Consider the following 18,888-nt stretch of genomic DNA (forward strand, 5'->3'; position numbering starts at 1 on the left):
AAAATACAATCTGAGAAATAACTATAATTTCGTATGTATATTCCTTTTAATACTCTCCCATTCCGACCTCCTCCAAAAACTAACGCAATTGAATATCGATTCTTTCTTAAAGAGAAATTTCTTTACCGATTTCAAGAAAAAAAAGGTTATGTACTTATGCAGTGCAAATTGGTTCTAGGCTCTTGCACTATGTATGATCCAATAATTTTATGTATTGCACCGAAATACACGAATGTCTTTTGCCTCTCGATAAATAATTAGGACATAGGGCGTGAACGGCGTTACAGTTTCAGCGCTGTATCGTGTCGCAATTGAGGTGGGGGAAGTGGTTTAGAGCGTCGCTCCGGACGTTTCACTCCAACACGGACCACTACCTCAACTTCCAAGGTTACAATCTTGGAATTGACACCCAGAAAATGAAGAAATGTGCCAGGTATCTCAAGGAATATTCAGCCAACATAATCAATTTTCTGAAGAGTTTTGATTATCGTTACAGTGCTGCTCTCGGCAATCAGAAAATGTCTTATAAAATTAAAGAAATGTCACAAAATAATGTTTTATTCTCTAGTAAGAGTCTAATTCCTTAATTAAATGTGAAAAAATAATAAATATATTAAATATTTCATTGCATTTTAGAGGGTTGTTGAAATATCAGAATTTCATAGTTGTAAAAGCAGAATCTCCATGTAAGGTCTTTATTTCTAAAATATTTTGTAAATGTATGCTTTGAGTATTCGAAATGTACACAATAAACAACATCGTGCAATATCTTAGCTTTTCATGCATTCCTAGTTTATCTTCTCTGAATGCGTAAGCGGAGTTTATCAAATTGCTGGAGGAACTTGGACCTTGTGATGTAGATCATTTGATTTATCAACGAAAAATGATTTAAGTGATGCTTTATAGATTCTTAAGTCATAACTACCTTCAATGTGCTACTGTCGTACGCCCAATAATACAATAATAGGAACTGAGTGTACAATGAGGTATAAGTTAGGCCTGTGCAGGGGAAATATCTAGAGGATGGTCTGGAAGTTCCTGAGTTGGTTGGAGTAAATAATTTGTGGAGACACCTTTGCCATTCTCCTCATTCAGCATATTGCACTGTGGTAAAGTATTGGTTTGTTTGAGTTCTGGCATGGTAACTATGTATCAGCAGAAAATATAGGTCTCGTCTAAAGAGGTTCAATATTTTGTACGAGAAGCACGTTCGATTCTCTATACGTCAATGTGATTGCTTCGATAGTTAGGTCTATTGCTGCACATGAACCTTCCTCATTGTAACTATTTTCGATCCGGAATTTTGCGGTATGTTACGTAGAATGAGCTAAATCTGATTCAGTAGTATTCAACTCAACTTGTTTCAGAAATGCCTAATTTTTGTGTACATACTTATTCTCAGAGCCGTTTAAACACAAGTATTATGGTGATCAGTTGCAATATACTTGTTGGCTAGTGGGAGGCTCGATGAAGAGAAGACATAACTGAAACAAAAAACAATTTAAATAAAAGCAAAAGCTACACGAGTATACAATATTTTCAGCTGTTATTTAAATGTTAATTTACAGCCGATACTACACCCAATTTTAATTACATTTATATTATATGCATTAAGAAATGTCTCCTCCAGAATCGTACGTAATTAGTATGCAGCAGATAATACAAGTTTTAACACGAAGAGTAACACAAATTTAGATTGCGCAGTAATCAAGGCAGAGAGGGAATCGTTTTAAAACGTGAATCTTTGATTGTTATTGAAGTACAATAATCCATTTGAAATTAAATAATGTTAGCCTTCTATCTTGTTTCAACATCAAAAAAGTTTTTGTTTAAATTTTTTCGTTTTAATACACAAACTCAGACTTTAATACTAGATCACATTTAATTGTGGCAGATTTGAAGGAAACGACAATTTTAATTACCAATTTTATTTTATCAAAACAAAGTTTCCACAGAGCACAGAAGCAACAATCACATCTACGATCGAATCAACAAATTTCAAATAGTAGGTATTGGTATATATTTTGCAAGACGTTTAAAAATCAATATTCATAACTTGTTGTGTAATAAACGCCAGAGCCTTTTCTGAATTTATCATCTAAACTGGCACAAACACAACTAACATTTTTTTTTTAAACCTCTAGAACTTCCAAAAATACAATAATGTTATGTGAATTTTAAGTTCAGCTCCAGTTCACCTACATCTTAGTGCAGTGTGTGGAATCTGATGCTGTCACAGACTTAACTTCTTTCGTCTGAAGAGATCCAAAAAAAAGGTCAGCAACGAAGAAGTTGAAAATGAACGCTTTACATCGTTTTGACATCAGAGGCGCCTAGAATACAAAATATAGTGTAACCCAGGCGAAAAGGCGTTTTCGTTGTTTCATCAGGCGTACAATTGAGTACATTACGATCTTTATGACACGATCTCTAAGCACAGTGGAGTAATCTGTGAGATTTCAACAAATAACGTAGCTATGGTGAAAAAGATTGATTCAATGTAAATTTTGAGTTGAGCTCCAGTTCACTTCCGGAGTAGCAAAACTCAAAATTCACATTTAAATCACCCTTCTCACCAATAGCTACGTTATGTGTAATAATGAAATTTCACGTAAAATATGTGAAAATTATAAAAATGTTACTTTCATTATAATATTTAAAAATAATTCGTTCAAATTCGTAATCTGTTGAAAACTAAACATTTTTAATAGTCGTCAGATGTCCACTTGTGCACACCGATTTCGCATTCAAAACAGAAAATAAATATATTAACGACACAACACAAAAATGTCCAATATTATGTATAGCCTTACTATTCTATAAAATCTACTAATCTGGGATTGAATTCCGTGTCAAATCAAAAAACTGAAATTTTGTATAATCATAGTGAGTGCTGAGACTCACATTTGATAATACATTTGAATTTTTATATCAAGCAGTTTCTGAAATACAATTCATGAAAATTATCGAAAAACTGGCCAAAAAGGTATGAACATACGTTTCCTATCTTATAACTGTACATTTGATTAATTTTGTTGGGAATCATCTCAATCCGGCACAGACTCCTTTTTGAAGATTTGACAACTTTTTACAAAGTCCTTTTGAGTGATATTCTTCATCCAGAATACAGACTCCACATCGTGATCACCATAATTTACTTCGATCATACCACTCTGTGCTATGGCACCAGCGAACTGTCCCTACAGAGGCGAAATACTAATTAAAAAACTGGATGATAACTTGGTGGGGGGGGGGGGGGTCGGCAGAATATCCGTGATCACAAAACACCTCGGCTGAGAACCGCTCCTCAAATCTCAGGAGAATTTAACCGCCCTGCTACCTCGTTAATTATATTTTCAAATGTCCTAGTCTTTCCAGTAGCTTCGCTGATTTTTGTTTAAAGTTTGTTATTGACGATGGAAAGGTTGAAAGAATAACAGGATTTCGGACATTAGCCATCGTTATAGGTTAAAAAGGTATAACACGACGTTTCGAGTATTGGGAATCTATACTCTTCGTCAGTTGGGTGAGGTATTAATACGTACATAGATAACGAACAGAAAGAAGTAAAGAAAGGAAAAAAGGGTTCAAACTTACTCAACAGCTGTTTGGAGTCCAGTCCAGGCGTTGTCACTGCGCAGGATGCAAGTCCCGAACTAACTAGGAAACCTAAAAAGATTGTAACAATCAAACAATCCTCAACCAATAAAATTCGTACACATACCATGACACTAAGGTCTAGAACCAAAACATAGGGCAGGAAACAGCTTGCGTTTACCCTTTACCCCTCCAGACCATCGCCTTCCTGTCCCATTGTTTTAGATGACACTAAGGAGCGCCGATGAAATAGCCGACATCGCCATTCTTGTTAGTATCGCACTGTAGTCTGTGGTGGTTTGATGTGTGATTGTTATTCTCGTACTTGTGATTTTTGCTCGGGACTTCCATCCTGTGCAGTGACAACGCCTGGACTGGACTCCAAGAAGCTTATGTTTCACTCCTTTTCCTTTACCTTCTTTACTTCTTTCTGTTCGTTATTTTTGTATGTACTAGTACTTTCCCCCACTTGATGAAGAGGATAGCTTCCAATCCTCGAAACGTTGTGTTGCACCTTCTATAACCTATAACGATGACAAATATCCGAAACCCTGTACCCTTTCACTGATTATGTTTCTATCCATCCCACTGTTGTTCATCAAAATTTTGACGAATAAACATTCCTTTGCATAATCACTCATTACAGTATATTCCGGCAACGTATCGATTCGATTCATGCACCATTGGATTCGGGAAAAAAAGCCCAAGGAATACTATAGTTTTATTCCTCTTTGTATTGTAGTTGCAACTTACCAAGTTCGTAGTTTGGAACGTAAAAGAAGATGATGCAATTCATTGTGACCGCCATGTTGTCGATGCCGTCTGATTTGTTTATGTGACGAGTCGTGTTTATTAGTAAGTTTTAGTAGGTTTATTTGTGTTTTAGTGTTGTGTTTAGTGTGTGGTGAATTGTTTAAATATTGCAGTAGTGCAAATAAATATAATTTAGAATAAATAAATTTCTTTTTGCAAAATTGCAAAATGACTTGGCTAAAATTCATTTCACGTAGTTTGTTATTGTTTTTTCACTCACTAAACGTTATTTTAGGCACTCTTTTAGTTCTGAAATAACAATTTTCACAACCAAATATATATTTACCGTAATTTCTTTGGTTATGTATGATAACTGTTTGGACCATTCCAGGGTCATTGTTAGTCGCGTAGGCTATATACTGTTATTTTAGTAATACATGCAGTTGTGGAATCAAAATATATGTAATATATTTAGACACAGTTTATGGTTTTCTAAAACTACATAAAATTTCCCATCAGATTGAAACCATAGATTTATAAATTTGAATACAATACAAGCTTTGAAACACATTTTTATACTTTGCTGTTTGAAAATTTTTCGCAAAAGTTTTGAGTAATGACAAAATGAAACTTTTTTCGACTCTTCAAAAAAAGTTATGGAATTTATTTTTAGTACTGCTGTATAGTTTACTTCATTCTGAGTAATAAAATATGCAATATAACATGTATTGAAGTAAAAACTGTGTTAGTAAAACTTGTATTAGCAAACTCTTACATATACACCCTATTTTCACAATTTATGCGCATCGCTGCTTTTTGTTATACAGTGTTATTATAGTTTCATAAATTTGTATAATGCTTATGTGTTTCTGAAACTAGAATAAATTTGACACAAAATGGCAATCTCACTTTTATAGTTTTCTTACTATAACTTGGTTTGCTAGGTATGGTCCCCCCCAAATTTAAAAAAAAAAATGTAAATTTATTGAATTTCATGGAAAAATTTTTTTAGTAAACATTTTTTTAAGGCCAAATTTAAATACTAATATTATTATATGTTTAATTCTGAACACAAAAATATATACTTCTATATATATTACTTTTAATTTATATTTTTAATAAATGTTTTTTTTAAAAACCCTTGCACGAGGCTCGAAAACATGCCGCCACTACAGGAAAAAATGACCGCCACTTTGAGGGCTATAGTAATTGAATGTTTTGTCTCTTTATTAAAATACATTAAAAAATTCGAAGTTGTACAAAAGAGTTTTAATTAAACACTATAAGGTTTTCTTTTGATAATATCATAAATTCTATCCCGACTTTTAATTGATAGGTTCAGTACACATGTAATACAGGGCGTTATTTTTTTTCTGATGTTCCAAATCTCTCCGAGCATTATTTATTGTATCTTCCTTACGAATTTATGTTCACACAATTTTATACATTCTGAGTAAACTTGGACCATAATAAACATTACTCTACATTTTAAATTTAATTCATAAAAATGAGGTATATACTGTAAGATTAATAATATGAATTATAACTCTGAACCAAAGATCGTATGTTATTGCATGCAAAGGTTTAGTATAGTAAAGTCACACAATCTCCATATGTAGGCAAAGCCTATTTTCGGTAGTCAATGCTCGTGACCCTACCTCCCAGGGCAACTGATTGCTGGCATAGACTGTTATTCTGTTACAATATAAATAACAACTCGGTCGTTTTTATTTGAACCGTTGCACCACTGGTAGCACCTGAAACAAAATTGCTCATAAAAATTCTATTAACTTAAATTTTTAATGTACATTTTGAACATAAATTTTGATAGTTAATTACGAATCATATTTACCAAAGCTAGAGCGACAGCTTATAAAAGGCTAGTTGTATTGTATTACTTTCACCTGCACTAAGAAGGTTTCCGTGGTGTAGCGGTTATCACGTCTGCCTAACACGCAGAAGGTCCCCAGTTCGATCCTGGGCGGAAACAGTTATATTTTAGCTTACGATATTTTTATAATATTTTAGATTTATAGTTTTTAGTGTCTTTCAGGTAAATTTTGTGTTGACTGTTAAATTTGTTAACTTTTTTAAATGCGCAACTCCAATTAATAACATTATGATCTCTGCAAGAACTGATTTATTATGTATTTATTCCAGTGAATAGATCGTCTCCATTACGATAACCTTTTCAAATCTAGACACGTCCAATTTTATGTTACTTATTTTTATTCTTATTCCCACACCTCTTTGTGAAACCCTATATCACAATTTTATTGAAGGTGGTAAATGTTTGTCATTTAATTAGTGGTCGCTCTCCATATCCGCTTTGGACAAATCCAAAGCCTATACACCACGCAGACCCAAAATCTGACGTAGGATTAACTTTGTAATTATTTAACCATTATCTTGTGAAGACGTGTTAAATTACCGAAAACATACAGAGCTGTGTTTCGTACCGTTAAACATAATAAATGAATACGCCTCTAACTCTATAAATTTATAAATATACTAGCAGTTACCCGCGGTTTCGCACGCAATTTCCTGTTGAAAAACCCGGACAATATATTCATGTATGTTTCTATGACATAATAAACAGTTCTGAGATAATCGACAGTCACTCAAAGCTATTTCAGTCTCCTGATCCATTTAAGTTTAAAGAACAGTGTGTTGGGATCCTGAAGCTGTAAAGTGAAACAGTTTTTTATAAGATTCCTATTTCCCTCCAACATTCCATGATAGTTTATTGAAGTTCTCCGATGATTTCAGTAACAATAAGAGTTAGCCTTTTTATCCAAATGACGAAAGTGTATCTATCGTACAACTAAAAAGTTGCGGTCAATATGAGTCTGTTCTGGTCGTTTAAATTCACTCCCGTCTAATGTATTTACGGTGTCACAATTGAATTATGCTGTTGCACAGACCAAAAAAATTGTTTCATATGTTGGTTTCTGAATCCATCTTATATTACTTTTTGGTGTTTAAGTGATTTTGATATTTTTTAAATATTTTGTTAATGTAAAACTGTGTATACAGAATGTTCTTGAAGTTCCACATAGGCTTAATATTTTCTTACCTACTACGAATAAAGCAATAATACTTGGTACATCATTACTTAAAATGTATACCAATGCCTTTTTGTAAGGGGTGAAGTTTTTGAGACCCTAATTTGTTGTACTACTCGAGCTATGCTCTCATTTAAAATTTTCTTCTGATTTCTTGCGAGCCTTTCCTCCTGATGACAGAAAATTGATAGTGACTCTAAAAAACAGACTTTTAGGTGCAGTAACTATGTATCAAGTATGTTTGCTTTATCTGTAATGGTAAATATATTCCCACATATACATCTTTTTCAGTGTGATTAAAGTTTGATTAAACTGAAATTTAAAAAGAAATTAAAAAACTGTTTAAGATTAGGTGTTAATTTAGAATGTTACTTAGGGCTAAACAGGCCGGGATTTAATATTCAGAACTGAGTTACCACTGAGTAGGTCGAAAATTAAGTAAATTTATATTCTGTTTTTTCCCTTAATTTTCGAGGAATTTAATTTTGTAAACTGGTTTGTAAACTATATGAATATAGAATTTTATATATATATATATAGAAGCAGAAAAATTATTGTATTTATAATTTTAAAAATTACTGTACAGAACTTCTATTTATTTTTTTTTATTTGTAGGTATTCATTTACTAATTTCAGAAGTCCTTTACTAACTGTCCAACTTTCGATTCTACAATATTGGTTTTGTTCAAGTTACTAATTCCTTATTTGCCATATTTTATACGGGGTTTCCGTGGTGTAGCGGTTATCACGTCTGCCTAACACGCAGAAGGTCCCCAGTTCGATCCTGGGCGGAAACAGTTATCTTTTGTAGTCAATAATTGTTTATGTATTTTGGAAATTTTACTTTTAAAATCAGTTCAATAGATCGAGAATAATCATTTTTACCGTTATTTCCGGTGTTTTGGTCGCATATCGTTTTAATTAAAAGAACAGTGACACAAACATAACAGAACTGAATTTTGTTTCGTTAAACATAGTAACAATATACTAATTAGTTTTGCTGCAATTTGTTAATGATGATTTAAAAGCTCATAGTTTTTGTTCGTATAAATGTCATAAGACATTAAAAATGTACAACGATACAAAATAATAACATACAAGATATCAAATATAAATACTTGTTTAATTAAAACCGTAACATTGATAAAATGTTACAAGAAATCCTATTATCTTTCGGATGGATCGTAAGAAACAACGAAATCATCCTCTTACTCGAATGTATTAATTATTATTACGAATTAAATTTTAAAAATTTTCAAAAAGAAGTTTATTTTTTTGATGCACTGTACGTAGCGCTGGGCTTAGCGATAATGTTACAGTACTTCTGTCGGCCACTAAAATACAAGAAACACTGGCGTTACTTTGTTAAACTTGTTACGATATTAATACACAATCTTAATTATGGAGCTTTAATTTATAATATTTGTTTATTGTACTGACTAATTTACCAGTGCTACAGCGTTCCAAAAATCTTTTACTAACCCTCTAACCTTCTCCTCCTGCAAGGCGGTTTCCGTGGTGTAGCGGTTATCACGTCTGCCTAACACGCAGAAGGTCCCCAGTTCGATCCTGGGCGGAAACAGTTATCTTTTTAGCTTTTCCAGAACAACTACTAACAATCATCAAGCAAATTTAGATTTTCTGAACGGTTCAATTATTGATCATAACGTTTTTACGCTCCCACACAAAAACTCCCAAAAAGGAATTAATAAAGAAATTTAGGATAGTTGGAATAATTTATTCTAAATTTTCAACTGTTTATATTTACTAGTCTGAGAGTCGAGAGGCAATTTGGATTGTATAAGCACATATACTATTTTTTTCCTTTTTAATTCAATAGAGAAATGTCTCCTAAGAAAAAAACCCGTCCGTCAGCTGTGCTAGTTTCGGTAAAGGTCAAAATAGGAAAGTATCGAAAAGGTTAAAAGTATGAAATTATAAATTAGTTCACAAACCAAATTTGTTTAGCTTGTCACACTTGAAACTGACCGTCAGGTACATGTAATAGGTAAATCACAGTCAAGCAACTCGAAAAATAGGCTGATAGTAGCCATTTTTATCCAAATATTCGTGCTGTATATTCATACATTTAGTAAACCCTTTATTTGTAAATACAAACGTACATTATATATTTTTGTTTTAAAGTATACACTACAGTAAATACTATGATAATAGTCATAAAAAGGAGGGGGAATAGTAGCAAAAGATTTACAATTAATTTTGTTCACAAAATTCTCTGGATACTCTTTTTTAAACCTATGTAATAACAAAACTAAGAAGTAATAAAATGGATTAAACCATGAAACGGAGGGACCACTTCACATATCAAAGAGTTCTCTTTAGCCACGTCCACTATTTAACAGGTTCTATAATAGCCATTGCGTGGTTGAAGTTACGATCAGCAGTTAACTGTGTGGATTTTGGCAATCGGTTTTTAGTTTGGATAATTTTAGTTTTATTTAAAAGTCAAGAATAAAATAGTTTTTGATCACTCCTCGAGAATTTAGGGGAATTTAAAATTGGAAATTATACTACCATTTTTTAACTATACAAATAACAATTGGTGAAGACAGATAAGAATACTGCATAATATGTACTATATATGTAATATAGCTTGAGCGATTGACATATTTTTTAAATATTTATGAATTAAGGAAAATAATTTTTAATATAAATTTAAAAAATAATTTATGGTTAATTTTAATGGTTTAATTAATTAAATTTGTTTAGGGAATTTATTTTTATAAATATAATTGTGCCATGACCATTGTTTTTTTAACTCTGTAAAAATGTAAAAATAACACTTATCTCCAATAGGTTTTATAAAGTCTGAATATGAAGTGCCCTTCAATTCTGCTTTCAAGGCCAACGATTCCTCGCGGAAGGAGCAATAAGAAGTTGTTTTTCCATTTTCTGGTTTTTTAGAAAAGAATATAATTTTGAGGCCAGAATTTTGTTTAAAAATTCAAAATAAATTATTCCAACCGAACACCTACGGTACTGTACTATCTTAAAAACTCCCCATTAAAATAATGAAATTATTTCTAATATAAGTTAATCTCATTATCAAATTTTTTGAACAACTATCAACTCTGCTCCACCAGATTCACCAGTCCTGGGTTTGACCTCCTACGATCCACTGCCCTGTGAAAAGGAGCTAGCTCCTAAGACCTCCTCCAGTCCACAACTGGACTTGATTAAGTTAACCACTGAGAAATTAAATACAATTCTATCTTAAATTACGTCCTTTATATTCAGTTTATCTCTAGGAACTGTGGCTTCCTTAATAATTTTTGTTTAGTAGTACCTGCAAACTACAAATGTTAATCTGTTCAGCTAGTCAACTTTTCATTCATTAACATATTGCATACATCAAAAAAGCATTTATTTGTGTTCTTTAATGAACAACCTCATACTTTCAATACGATCCGCTTCGATAACAATACTATTTTCAAAGTTTTTCGGCTCACAACGCGTAGAAACATCGTTTACACACATTGGACTTTACAACATTCTTGAAATATTTCTGCCTTGCTATGGAGAGCCATCTTCTGTCAACAGATTTAAAACCGAAACTGCCAATAATAATCATTTGTTTGTACAGGCGAATTGAAAGAGCAAATGTGTATCGTGATTGGCTGATGCTTAACCAACGGAATACGACTTCTTTATCACAGACTGCCAGCTTTTAGACAATTTGATGCTGCCATCCTTGTTGAAATTATTTTCTTTCTTGATTATTTCAGAGGTTTCTCTTATTATGCTTTGATAATAGGATTTGTTTTGCTTGCACGTCTGCTCTGTCGAATTCTATAGCATGGTTTTGAATTTGCACTACGCTATAGGAGATTTTTTGTATGAATACAGGGTGAACCGAAATACTTAGATGATCACAATACGATACTTTACAATCCTAAAACTATAAGTTTTAATAAGAAGTTTATTGTCTTTTTATTCATGAACATTGACAAATAGTTTATTTTGTACTCTTGAATTTTCAAACATTTAATACACTAACTCAGTATCATTGCTTCCCAAGCAAATAGCACCACGAATTTTAGAACGATAAGAATCAAATTGACTACAATGTTAAAGTTTTAACTATAAGTTGGTTATCGTTATAAAGGTTTATACAATGGATTTCGAAAAGCACCTTTATCACAATTTTCCTGTTTAGAAAAGGTTAAATATGATATGCAAATCAATAAAGAATATTGATAATTTATTTGATTGCTTTACTGCGCTCGTACAGAACAATATTTAAATCATTATGGAAACTTACCTTGCATACGCACATTGATTATGATATACGTACTTTTTTGATTTCATACGTATATACAGACGCAAAGAATTAATAGGGGTAAGTAAGAGATGTGTCGAATTTGTAGTTTATTATCCTAAACTAGTAGGTATTTTAATTATGAATCTTACCAAAAATGGCAGTTTAAGCAAAGCATGTCCTTGGGCATTAATGTAAACTATACTAAACTTTAAAATTCTATTTTAAAATCAGTTTTAAAACAGTTCCTAATTATTTAACTTCCCATTTTAAGCAAGTCCTCACTACAATTTTGATTATCCTCTACAGCCTCCAACTTGGTTTGCAATAATGGACGACATCTTGCCGTCCAATGCATTGGTCAAAACTTAAGCCTTTCTTATTAGTGCCAAAACTAATTAGTTAAGCTCATACAGTAAAAACCTTTTTTTCCCATAATCTCGGCATATTTATCAACTAAATGCTATAAATATATAGTATGGTCACTACAAATATTTGAAATTGTAACTTTAAATGTTTACAATAATGTTAGTTATATTTTCTATCGCACGCAATAATTAACTAGTATGAATACAAATATTTTTGTAATTGCAATGTATTTTCACTAATTTTAACAATTTTATAAAGGAATTTTAAATGATCGAAATGCGCCAAAACAAACGCGCTGTATTCATCACAGTAAGGGTTTCATAGCACACAGAAGCCTTCAACTGTTGAACCTATAATTTACCTACACATGTGTACTGAACTATAGGCATCTATTTCTGAAGGCGTTCACAATAAATTTAATATTCACATCGTAAAAGTGAACACAGCTCTTTTCGATTTTAAATCCTGAAATAAACACACAAAAACAAGATAAAAATGTCTCTTTATGTTAACATATTTACTACTGCTTTATACTGAGTGAGATCGACTACTCTCCTTACTAGTAGGTACTCTGCGCCGTAAGGTGTCCTAAGAGAACAAAGTGCAAACTCAAATAAATGAGCAAGGACGTAGCCATCGAGGGAGTCTAAGGGATGCGGACCCCCCCCCCCCAAATTTCCAGTTTTCAATTACTTTTTTGGTAAACAATTATTATTATTTAAATAATTCAGTATTACTGACATGTACTGCTGAGATCATTCTCAACACAGAGACAGGTCAAGAACTTTTTAAGGAACAAAATGGGACCTCGCTCTCTGTCCAGTACAAGAAAATATCAGTTGTCTAGACGCCCTCCCCAATATTTTCCTAACTACATTCTTGTGTATGAGCTAGATGTTTGTGACAACATGTATATTTTGGTCTTCCGAAAAATAAAATAAAACACTTAGGCATAACATAGTGAGAAGTGGGTAACTCTATAAAATAGGAAGTAAATTTAATCAATCAAAACTGTAGAGTTTTCATTTCATGTTTTTAGTTCAACTTTTTCATTTATGCTACAATTTATAATACATCAAAATCCCATAGATTGAAAGCAAAGTGGACGGAAAAGAGAATTAAAGATTATTTTGAAATGAAAAGAAATACGAGATTAAGAAATAATTTTCAAAAGGAGGTTCATAAAAACCAACATGGTGATAACATTTTGTATGGGTCCATACTACGATATCATATTTAATAATGAACGCCGTTCATGTTTAGGCATATCGTATGAGCACATCGAAATAATTAACTATGACAGTTGCATCGTGAAAAAGTATCTAAAAACGTACATACCTCAGCAGTTATTTTACTCAACAAATATTTATATTATTGTAATGATTTGCTCTCCCAGAAAAGTCAAGTTTTCATTTTTACACAAAGTTACTATTGGTTTTATTTTTATTTTCAAAAATAATTGTAACAATTGTTCAAAACCATACAGTTACACATTACTAAAGTGTTTTACTCTGTAATACTGCAATACGAACGGAATACTTTGCTTGTAGTAATCATCAAGCAGCTAAGAGGGAGCAAAATTTGTTTAGAACTTGCACTTTGACATTATACTGCAAAACACATTACCTTTATTATATACCTGGCCAGAATCACACTATTTTTAGCACTCTTAGATACGTTTAATCTACAAATATGTGTATTTCGAGAAATTCCAATGAACCAGTGGTGTATCTAAAGAGAGGCTTATTGAAGTTTGAGATCCTCTCTTGAGGTTTCATATTGAGATTTTAAATTATAATTTATAAAATAACTGTTGTAAAAAGATTAATTTCCTCTATAGCAATCAAACTTTAACTTGTCGACCAGCTCATTTTTACTTGTCATTACTAAAATCATAGCGTTTTCACTGGTTGAATTATATTGTCCAACTTATTAATTCCTGATAAACCCTACAGCTTTTGGAAATACTGGCTATGGCATAAAATGTACTCAATGGACCCATTTTCCAGGACTCTTCACATAATAAATAAACTGATATAGCGGTATAACGAAGGATCACATGTACACATACTGTAGCTAATGTGGGAAGGATTAATTCAATATAAATGTTGACCTTAGCTCCAGTTCACCTTCCTTTTACTGCAGCGTTGGAATATGAAGCTGCCACAGACGTGACTCCTGGAATTGTGAGTCACGTTCGTCTGAAGATATCCAAAAATGTTGGTGATGAAGAAGCTCAAAGCCAACTCTTTACATCTTTTGACATCAGAGACACCTAGACTACAATATATAATAATACAGTGTTATCTAGTGAAGAGGTTATCATTAGGTACACAATTGAGTGCCCTATGATGTTTCTGACAAGATCTCTAAGAACGGTGGAGCAAGGGTTTATTCAACATGAATGTTGTTGAGTTTAGCTCCAGTTCACCTCCCTGTTATTACAACGTCGGGGATCTGACGCTGACGCTGTCGCAGATGTGACTCCTAGAATCTTGAGTCACGTTCGTCTAAAGAGATCCAATAAAGTCGGGGACGAATAAGCTCAAAACGAACTCGTTTCGACATCAGATGCACCTCAATATCCCATAAGATATGTTATGGATTGTATGGATAACTTGTCCCTCATAATTGGTTATTATCATATTTAACGAAGCGTTAAAAGTAAAAGTAAAGATGTTTTATTTTACCAGGCGAAGTTAGGGCTAGGAGAAGTCCTCTCAAACACTTAACCTGGAGACCAACGGCTTAAAGGTGACTTCTGAACCAACGGCAGGGCAAGCGGGCTGTTTGTTTCAAATCGCACAGCAGTCACCCATTCAAGCAGCAGCCATGCTCGACGTTGCTTGATCTGGTTATCTTGCGATAAACGTTGTGCCATTAAGGAGAGTATGACGTTATTTTTTATGCTGTATTTCCTATTTTGCTGACATGTTGAAAAATATAAAATGTAATATTATTTATCACTATTTATTTTAAAAAAAGTATTTTATTCATGTCCTTCATTTTTGGTATTTATTAGATCAATCACATTTTTGCGGTTTGTGTCATTAACGGAATATTACAGTACATTGTGGATGACCACACATTGGGTTTTGTCCGCGATTGCCAAATCATCGACTAGGCACAATTTTACTCCCTATGACTCGTCACCCTGAAGGTCGAGGGGCGGAGGGAGGGTATGGGGTGATGGACGAGGCGGCGGCGCGGCGCCCGGCGTGAATGAACCTCCTGTACCGGGATGTGTAAGGGCTTATTTCGGGCATTACGTCACCTGGCAAGCTCCGAGACCCGTGTCAGCAAAAGTGGCCCAATCGCCAAGTTCTTGGAATCGTACCGACCCGACCCGTGGTGCGACGCGACTGTTTCCCGCAGCGTTATTTATGTTTTACGCTGAATTGGCTTCTTCACACCTTCACTCTAACGCGTCCCTAGGTTTCCAGGTAATTGTCAGGGTGTTACACTGCTTCCAGAACTCGAGCCAACATCCTCTCACGATGGTTATCAGTTAAGGCCGTTAGTAGACCATGTCAAACAAAACCGTGAACGATTACTCCAAGGATATCTTGGTAGAAATTTTGTAAGATGCACATCTACTTTGCTTTTGTAAAATGTTTGAGAGGGATGTAAGGGACAGAGACGAATAGATTTCTCCTCTTAAACAACAGGAAAATAACGTATTTTCATGTGGGTTCAACCTCTAAATATGAAAACAATGTATTTGCTTCGGGCATGGTCCATGGCCAAATCCTGATTTGATGTTAACAAGTTAGAGTCATGACGCATTTCAATGTTAAAGTCCACGGTGCAGCAGCAGTCTGTAGCCACAGAGAAATAATAATGAACCACAGATTTTTTAGCTTCCTTTATAGCCATAATAGCATCAGTGTACACATATTCCAAGTAACTTTCTTTGGTGTGCTAACCGACCAAACAAATCTGAAAGATGATGCTTTGGAACTTAAGCGCAAATCTCTAAAGACTGTTGATCTGTGCTGCAACCTACTCAGAAATAAAGGTGATATAAATATTAATTATTTGTTATCTATTAGTTTTTACAAAGAGTTATGCGTTTAAAGTTGACATCCGGTACAATTACACGTCAATCAATGGACTATACCGGCAGCGGGCGTAGTGGAAATATGCATTAGGTCACCCGCACTACGTACTAGAAAGTGGCGTAGTCAGCAGAGGTTACGGTATTGAAACCGATTGTCGAATGGAATATTGCACATAGATTATTAATTCAAAATCTGCATATTGTAATTGTCGTCGGGTAGTAGTACTTAAGAAAAATTTTCACATAGCTTAATTGTTACAAAAATGTATATATAAACTGACTAATTTCATGAGCCAGCTCGGTACGCAATATCGTTCCAATATGGCGAACGTTTAAACATTTTTTAAATGATCACAACTCCGTTATTTATGAACCTAGAGGAAAAAGTGTTCTCAAATACTTATCACAATTCCTAACTTTTTAAAAATTAACAAATATTTTGAATTTTAAACTGTTTTCAAAATACTGATTACATCTAAATAAATTTCTGCTGTTACAAAACCAACCTCATCGACTGCGCCAGGACTATTTTGAATTGTTTAAGAAAATATTGATTACACCCCTTTAAGATACCATTTCTAAAGACATTACAAATGAAACGAAATTTGCTTGGTTATTCTAAGAGGAGTAGCAGGAATTTGAAGCAAAAGTAAAGAGCATCTTATAAATTTAAGGCTCAAAGAAAAACTGTTCAAGATAAGGTTATGACGTTTTTTACATTGTTTATACGTTAAATTGACTGAACAAAGTGACATGTTTTATCATAAATATTTAAATTTCATAAGAATAAAACATTGAAATATATGTCGTTTTCTTTACTGAATGTAATTAAATAAATAGCAATTCCATAAATGTTAATTGAATAAAATCGTGTCACTCCCTGACACTTTTTGTCATGTCTGTAGTGTAAAATATAACATTTTTATTTTCAGCCGTTTTTATTTGGGTGTCATTTCAAAACCCCTCTTCGTACAAGAATCAAAACTAGATAATCTAGTTAAACTAACTAGATTATCATCTAGTTCATTTATCTTAGAATTTATCTAAATGGGCTAATCATCTAAGATAAAAAATTGCCAACCAAAAATCGACTAAACCAGTTTAGGAACAGCTAACACCATCCTCCAGTCGCCTGATAAAAATAATAAAGTTTCAGACAGGTGTATACGAGGAATATCCAGAAAATAAGTATACTGAGGATCTCAGGGTTGGAGGATTTTTTCCGATATGTTGGCTACACTGCCGTGTAAACTGATTCCTCCCCACCGTAACAAGAGCGGTTCGAGGTTAGTATGTTGAGAACTTTCGATGCAACAATACATTTCTTAAAAAAAAAAAAAATTATGGTTGCCTGTAAAGTCGGTTTTACGGGCGAAGATTTTACGTGACAACGTCTTTTTTTCGGTAGAATATTTATTGATATGAATATTATTAAATTGCACAATAGGAACAAGGAATTGAATGAAAATAAGAATTGCACAAATTTTAACTATAGAAATATATTTTGTTTACTAAAACATTGTACATAATTTGAAAATTAATTAAAATTTGTTATTGTAAATGGTAAAGTTGAATAAAAACATTTACTAAAATTGGAATTTGAAATTCTTGCTAAACACAGTTAAATTCTAACTCCACGCGTGGTGATTGGTCGGTTTAGTTCGTTTGTTTGGTCGCACTGTTATGACAGGTTAGAGGTTATAATTTGTTATTTTAAATGTTTGACTAGCAATACGCGCTGTTTCTTCTCAATCGACTGAATTACGATTGATTGCAGAGTGATTTAAACTAATAATTTACTTAACACTATCAACATTTGTCAATAGTATGACATAACCTATAAACTCAGTTTCTCAGTGTCAATCTAACAATTAATCAATCAATCATAGTTTACGATAATGAAATATCAGTGTGCAATTATTTACCTTTATTGTTGTAGTTGTTGTAAATGACGAATCTAAGCACTCCACATTTTCACGAATAAACATAGTTATCTGCTTTATCCCGTGCGGCGGACCCACAGTTATCTGCTTTATCCCGTGCGGATCCCGTGCGGCGGACCCACTGGACGGGCATCTTAACGTTACCGGGCGTTACACTTTTTCATGAGTGACTCCGAGCCGCAACCTAATTTAATACGTTGTCACGTCAAAAAAGTTAATCCAATCTCCCGCCAAGTATGAAATACGTGTCATCCGGCATCTTGTTTGGAAGGGAAAACTCCGGTTGAGAGTGATAAAGTTATGAATCGTACAAGTGGCATCGCGAGTTTAAAATCGGTTGCACGTCTGTGCATGATGATTAGAGGAGCGGAAGACCTTAATTTGTAACTGAAAATATGTAAAAAAAAAAAAAATGGAAATGCGCTGCGTAACGATTGCAGATTGACTGTGGGTGAACTTTCTCGATACGTATTTCCGCAAATCTCCAGATCTCTGCTACTTGAAACCATCACAGAAACCCTCGGATGTTGGAAACTGTTTGCAATGTGGGTCCCAAAACAGCTGAAATACTAACGTAAGTTGAATCGAGTGGAGGCCGAGCAAGAATTTTTGAAACACTACAATCTTCATCGAGATACATTTCTCCGTTTTCATTATAAACCTCAAACGGAGTTATTCCCTTCCAAAAGAGATAAAGGATGACGCCACGTATTTCGTGGCAAACTTGGCAGGAAATGGAATCGACACTTTTCACGAACAGTATTTTCGTATTGACAGTTTTCAACGAACTGATCTCGAACCGGTCGCGTTGGGGGGGGGGGC

At 33.5% G+C, this 18,888-nt stretch overlaps 3 non-coding genes across 3 annotated transcripts; all 3 read left to right on the forward strand.

The window, feature by feature from the left end:
- The first annotated feature begins 6,267 nt into the window (after positions 1–6,267).
- Trnav-aac lies at positions 6,268–6,340 on the forward strand. Its single transcript has one exon. It is a non-coding gene; the product is annotated as a tRNA-Val (tRNA).
- A 1,799-nt stretch (positions 6,341–8,139) lies between these two features.
- Trnav-aac lies at positions 8,140–8,212 on the forward strand. Its single transcript has one exon. It is a non-coding gene; the product is annotated as a tRNA-Val (tRNA).
- A 712-nt stretch (positions 8,213–8,924) lies between these two features.
- On the forward strand, positions 8,925–8,997 carry Trnav-aac. The gene has a single exon. It is a non-coding gene; the product is annotated as a tRNA-Val (tRNA).
- Positions 8,998–18,888: the final 9,891 nt, after the last annotated feature.

The sequence above is a fragment of the Homalodisca vitripennis genome, chromosome 2 (genome assembly GCF_021130785.1).
Source record: "Homalodisca vitripennis isolate AUS2020 chromosome 2, UT_GWSS_2.1, whole genome shotgun sequence".
Lineage (NCBI taxonomy): Eukaryota > Metazoa > Arthropoda > Insecta > Hemiptera > Cicadellidae > Homalodisca > Homalodisca vitripennis.